The sequence below is a fragment of the Triticum aestivum genome, chromosome 5A, assembly GCF_018294505.1.
Source record: "Triticum aestivum cultivar Chinese Spring chromosome 5A, IWGSC CS RefSeq v2.1, whole genome shotgun sequence".
Taxonomy (NCBI): domain Eukaryota; kingdom Viridiplantae; phylum Streptophyta; class Magnoliopsida; order Poales; family Poaceae; genus Triticum; species Triticum aestivum.
This window is the reverse complement of record NC_057806.1, coordinates 278,568,042-278,574,075: the sequence shown is the minus strand read 5'-3', so window position 1 is coordinate 278,574,075 and position 6,034 is coordinate 278,568,042.

Here is a 6,034-nt window from a genome sequence, read left to right as displayed (position 1 = left end):
GGGGTGCTGCGGTTCTGTCCATTACTTCCTCCATTCCCATTACCATTCTTGGTGCCATTGTGATTGTGTGAGCTACCTACTCCATGGGTATGCTGAAAATGTCCTCCTGGTCTAGGGGTAAAACGAGGCTTCTGCTAAGCTCCTGAATTATACTTTCCTTGTCCATACTTCCTCTTACGGTTCTCAATTTGCTGCTACTTCCCTTCAATCATAAGAGCACGATCTACCAACTCCTGGTAGTTGTTGAAGGTGGCTACCATCAACTACATGCTCAATTCATCATTCAGTCCTTCCAGGAATTTCTCCTGCTTAGCTGCATCTGTAGCAACGTCATCTGGGGCATAACGTGCTAGCTTACTAAACTCCTCCACATACTGGCCAACTGTCCGTCCTCCTTGGCGCAAGTTATGAAACTCACGCTTCTTCATGGCCATTGCTCCTGCTGAAACAAGGGCAGTACGAAAAGCCTGCTGAAACTAGTCCCATGTGACAGTGTCGACTGGGAAGGTGGCTATGAAATTCTCCCACCAAGATGCTGCGGGTCCTTCTAACTGATGTGCGGCAAATTTCACCTTCTCCACATCTGTGCATCCTGCTGTGGTCAACTCCCTAGCTATCTTGCGGAGCCAATCATCGGCTACTATCGGCTCGGTGCTACTGGAAAACACCGGCAGATTCAACCTAAGAAAACGGGCTAAGTGGTCAACAGGTGGTGGTGGTGGTGGGTTGTTGTTGTTGTTCCCCTGATTCTGATTCTGAACTAGCAACTGCATTAAGGTGTTCTGCTGCTGGATCAACTGGGTGAGCTCCGGAGGAAAGGCAAATCCGGGGTCACGTCTCGGAGGCATCTGAGGGTTTAGAAAAGATGAGATATAAGAATAGAGGGGGTCTAAAGGGAAAACACTACCCATATGCACATGAGGCAAAAACACACAATTCACTTCAATCAATCAAACAAGGCATACAATCGATCTAACTATCGCAAAAGTGCTTGGACTACTATATTTACATGGTGGAGTACTACTACTGATGAGGTGGTCTACTAGAAATATTCTACGGTTGTAGACTCCATGATATCTGCTCCTGCTTCATCCACATAGTCATCATTGCTACTATCTTCTTCTGAGTCGGTGCCGTCGATGATGATGTAGTCTTCCGGGCTAATCTCCTTGGGTTTCTCGTCTTCATCTACTGGTGTCGGGCCTCCCATAAATATTCCAATCTTCTTGATCAGATCATCATTCTTCTCCACCAGTACTTCAATTTCTTCTTCATAATCTTCGCGTGTAGCCTTGAGTTCTTCCTCTAGTTCCTTGATTCTAGTCTTAGCCTTCTTCAGATCTATCATGTCGGCGCACATCTGATTCTCCTGGCGTCGAATGTGCTGGTTTAACTCCTGAATAAAAGCTGCTATTGATCTATCTTTCCTGGTGCTGATCATCTCCCAGTGTTCATCTCGGCGCCCACAAATCTGGTAGATAGTATCCTTAAGGTCCTTGCGATAAACTTCTCCAATGCGTCCCATGGCGATGTGAGCTGCCATGCTCTTTCCTAGACTCCAAGTTGGTGCATCAAAAGAAAACTCTATAGGCTCAGTGACTGGCATGAACGTCCTTCCTGGAACTTGAACTTGAATCATCCAGCGCTCTTCTTCAGGTAAAGTGGCGTTGTAGGTTCCCGTGAAGCTTGGTATTCCTATGTTCAGGTATCTAGTGACTTCCTTCAAGTGGCGTCCAAAGGGTGTATCTTCATCCGGTTGAGTGAACTTGTTCCTTGCATCCGCCATCCTAAAGAGTAGAAAAGATGAGAAATCAGAAGAGAAGAGAGTGATCTAGTGATCTAGGTCTTTAGCTTAGTGGTCGTGTCCTACAGTCGGCGTGTGCTCTGATACCATCTCTGTAGCGACCAGACCTCAAACAGTCTGATCTCTGTGCTCCGGTGTCATCCCTGGATCAGTAATGCTGACACCACACAGTACTTGAAGGATTTATAACAGAGTAGCAATCACACACTTATTACATCGAGTGTCTCAAAAGAGAACTTATTACAATAAATATGGCTTAAGGCCATCTAGTGACGATAACAGCGGAAGGCTTGGAAGATAAGTGAGTCCATCAACTCCAACGACATCACTGAGTATAGAACCATGACCTAAAACTCCTTAATCATCGTCTGAAAAGTCTGCAACATTAACGTTGCAGCCCAAAAACGGGTCAGCACATGGAATATGATGGCAAGGTAACACATAGAGAATAATGGAATGCAATAACTATACTATATGCATATTTGGCTGGTGGAAAGCTCTATGGTTACTGTTTTTGCGTAAAGCCAATTTTTCCCTACTTCAAAGGAATAGAATTGATTACTATCATGATGGTTGTGAAACACTGAGAATGGTTGACAGCATTCTCAATCCCAATTAAGTAACATCATTAAAACCCATCAAAATTAATTTAGAGTAACATGTTGAGATTCACATGAAAATCCAGGTACTAGATACTCAAGATTGTCCATAACCGGGGACACGGCTAACCATGATTAGTTTATTACACTCTGCAGAGGTTTGCGCACTTTTCCCCACAAGACTTGATCGCCTCCGTTTGGTTTCTCGCACTGCAGGGTGTTTAAGAAGACGGATGACCGAGACATAGTCTTTCAGAAGCGCTAGCACCTTATGATCGGGTAGACCGTACCACCTACAACCCCTACATCTGCTAGTCTACCACTGTAAGAGTTCGCACAACTTAGTCAACTATGCCAGAGCCCATAATGGCTTGTGGCTGCACACGGAAGTTTCTAGTATGAATAATCTCATGATCCCTTTGAGCCTGGGTGGCGGTCCAAAGAAACAGGCAAGTCCTGGAAACCCCAGGTGCCTCAATCCACCCAGATGTGTGTTAGGTTGCCACCTTAGATAAACCATTAATTAACAATCTCACATCTGTCATGGATATCACTCACCCAATCCACGTCTACTAGCATAGCATGGTATAATAAGCAAACGTAGAAGTAACTCCCAAAGGTTTGATAATAAACAGGTAATAGGTACTACCTCATCTACTTCCCATCCCACAGTTTAATTAGATCCTAATCATGCAATGTGTGAGGGTTGATCTAATGCAATAAAACTGGGTTGTAGAAAGGTATGATCAAAGTGTTACTTGCCTTGCTGATGATCCGTGAAACCTAGAGATTCAACATAACAGGCGGCGCACTCCGGGTATTCTATCGCAGACAAACAACAAGCATACAATAAGTACTCATCTAATGCACAGGTAAAACTCAAATAGAAGATCTAACCAGATAGTTCAACTTAAGAACCCTGGTTTGCAAAAAGAATCAAATCGAACGAAGCAAAAGAAATCAAACGGCGAAAGAAAACAACTTTGTTCTAGTAATCTGGATCTAGGGCAAATTTTACAGTAGCAAAAACTTGTTTAAGTTGATTATTCGGAAAGAGGGTTTCGAGACGAAACTCCAGGCGCTTGAATCGCCTGATTCCGATAAACGAGCGAAAAGTTATACTAAAACGAAAATCGGATCAGAAATCGCGATCAGAAAATAACCGCGGAAAATCCGACGAAAAAGACAAATGACGAACAAAATTTTTAAAAAAAACTGCAAGGAAAACGAGGCGGCGGCGAACCTCGAAAAGCGCGCAACTTCGGCGGGCGGCGGCGGGCGGCGGCGGCTGGAGGCGGCGGCTAGGGTTTCGGCGGCGGGGTGGGCTGGCTCTCTCGGCCCGGGCCTCGGGCGCTATTTAAAGGCGCCCCGGGCGGAGGTTTCCCGGCCGGGTACGGCCCGTAGTCGGTTACGCGTTTTTTTTAAATCCGCTCGGAAGAAAAATAAAAAGAAATACTAAACGGACTCCAAAAATCACGAAATAAATTTTGCCGGGTTTCTAAAATTAAGCCCGATAAAGTGAACATTTATCTGGGCCCAAACTACAACTTTGAAAAATGCGCATTTTTCCTAAATTCAAATAAAAATACCGAAAACTCCGAAATAAAACTTATTTGATTTTTTTATTAAATCCTCAATATTTCTATATTTTGGGAAAGTCATTTTATTCCCTCTCTCATATTTTTGTAATAGAAATAATTGGTGATAAAATAAATAAAATCAAATGATCCTGTTTACATAATTTGAGAAAACTCAAATACGTAAATAACGAAATCCCCAACTCTCTCCGTGGGTCCTTGAGTTGCTTAGGATTTTCTAGGATCAAAACCAAAAGCAAAATAAAATATGATATGCATGATGACCTAATATATAACATTCCAAATTGAAAATTTTGGATGTTACAAATTTACAGGTTTACAATATCCTGAGGAGAGACGTGTTCCTGCTGCTGCTTCTGCTTTCACTAGCTTTGCATGTGTTTGGTGGTATGAACATTGTAGATTATATCCTATTCCAGCTACTTGGGCTGCTTTGAAAACTGTTGTGCGTACTCGTTGGGTTCCACCATATTATCAACGTGAATTACTTCAAAGATTGCAGCATTTAAGACAAGGAAATTTTTTTGTAGAAGAATATTATCAGGAATTACAAACTGGCATGATTAGATGTGGTATTGTTGAGGAGAATGAAGCTATGCTTGCACGTTTTATGGGTGGATTAAATAGAGAGATTCAGACCATTCTAGAGTATAAGGAGTATACTAATATCACTCGTTTATTCCATCTTACTTGTAAAGCTGAACGTGAAGTGCAGGATCGACAGGCATTGGCGCGAACTAACTTTTCTGCAGGTCGATCTTCATCATGGACACCATGTGCATCCTCTACTTCCACGGCACCAGCATCTCCATTAGGTGCCACCTCCAGCCGTGATACAAGAAAGCAGGCACAACCACCACTATCTGCCAAGAGCACACCTGCCGGGCCTGCGCAGAGCTCTTCTTCTTCTATGGCATCAACAGGGCACACAAGTGATATTATTTGTCGTTGTTGTAAGGGAAGAGGACATTTTGCGAGAGAATGCAAATCTCAAGGTGTGATGATTGCCACTAAGGATGGTGGGTATGAGTCCGCTAGTGACTATGGTGAGGAGACTTTGGCTCTTATTACACATGAAGAACACGGCAGAGATGATTCTGATCATGAGACGCAATACATGGCTGCTGAAGATACTGACAGGTATGAATGTTTAGTTGCTCAACATGTTTTGAGTGTGTAGGTTACACAAGCTGAGCAAAATTAGAGGCATAATTTGTTCCATACAAAGGGAGTTGTGAAGGAACGTTCTGTTCGCGTCATCATAGATGGAGGGAGCGGCAACAACTTGGCTAGCATGGAGATGGTGAAGAAGCTCTCTCTCACCACAAGACCACATCCACATCCTTACTACATACAATGGTTCAACAACAACGGCAAGGTTTAAGGTAACATGTACCGTTCGTGTGCATTTTAGTATCTCTACATATGCTGATTATGTTGATTGTGATGTGGTACCTATGCAAGCATGTTTCTTATTACTTGGTATACCATGGCAATTTGATAAAAAAAATATGTACATCATGGTAGAAACAATCAGTATACTCTTGTTCATAAGGACAAAAATATTACTTTGCTTCCTATGACTCCTGATTCCATTTTGAAAGATGATATTAATAGAGCTAATAAAGCAAAACAGGAGCAAAATAAGAGTGAAAATCAGATTGTGGCAAAAGAATTTGAGCAACAAATGAAGCCTAATAATAAACCATCTACTGTTTCTTCTGAAATTAAATTGAAAAGTGAATGTTTACTTGCCACCAAATCTGATATTGATGATCTAGATTTTAGCAAATCTGTTTGCTATGCTTTTGTGTGCAAAGAGGCATTATTTTCATTCGAGGACGTGCCTTCCTCTTTGCCCCCTGCTGTCACTAACATTTTGCAGGAGTTCGCTGATGTCTTCCCACAAGACGTGCCACCGGGATCACCACATATTAGAGGGATTGAGCATCAAATTGACTTAATTCCTGGCGCATCGCTACCCAACCGCGCACCATACCGTACCAATCCAGAGGAGACGAAGGAGATTATGC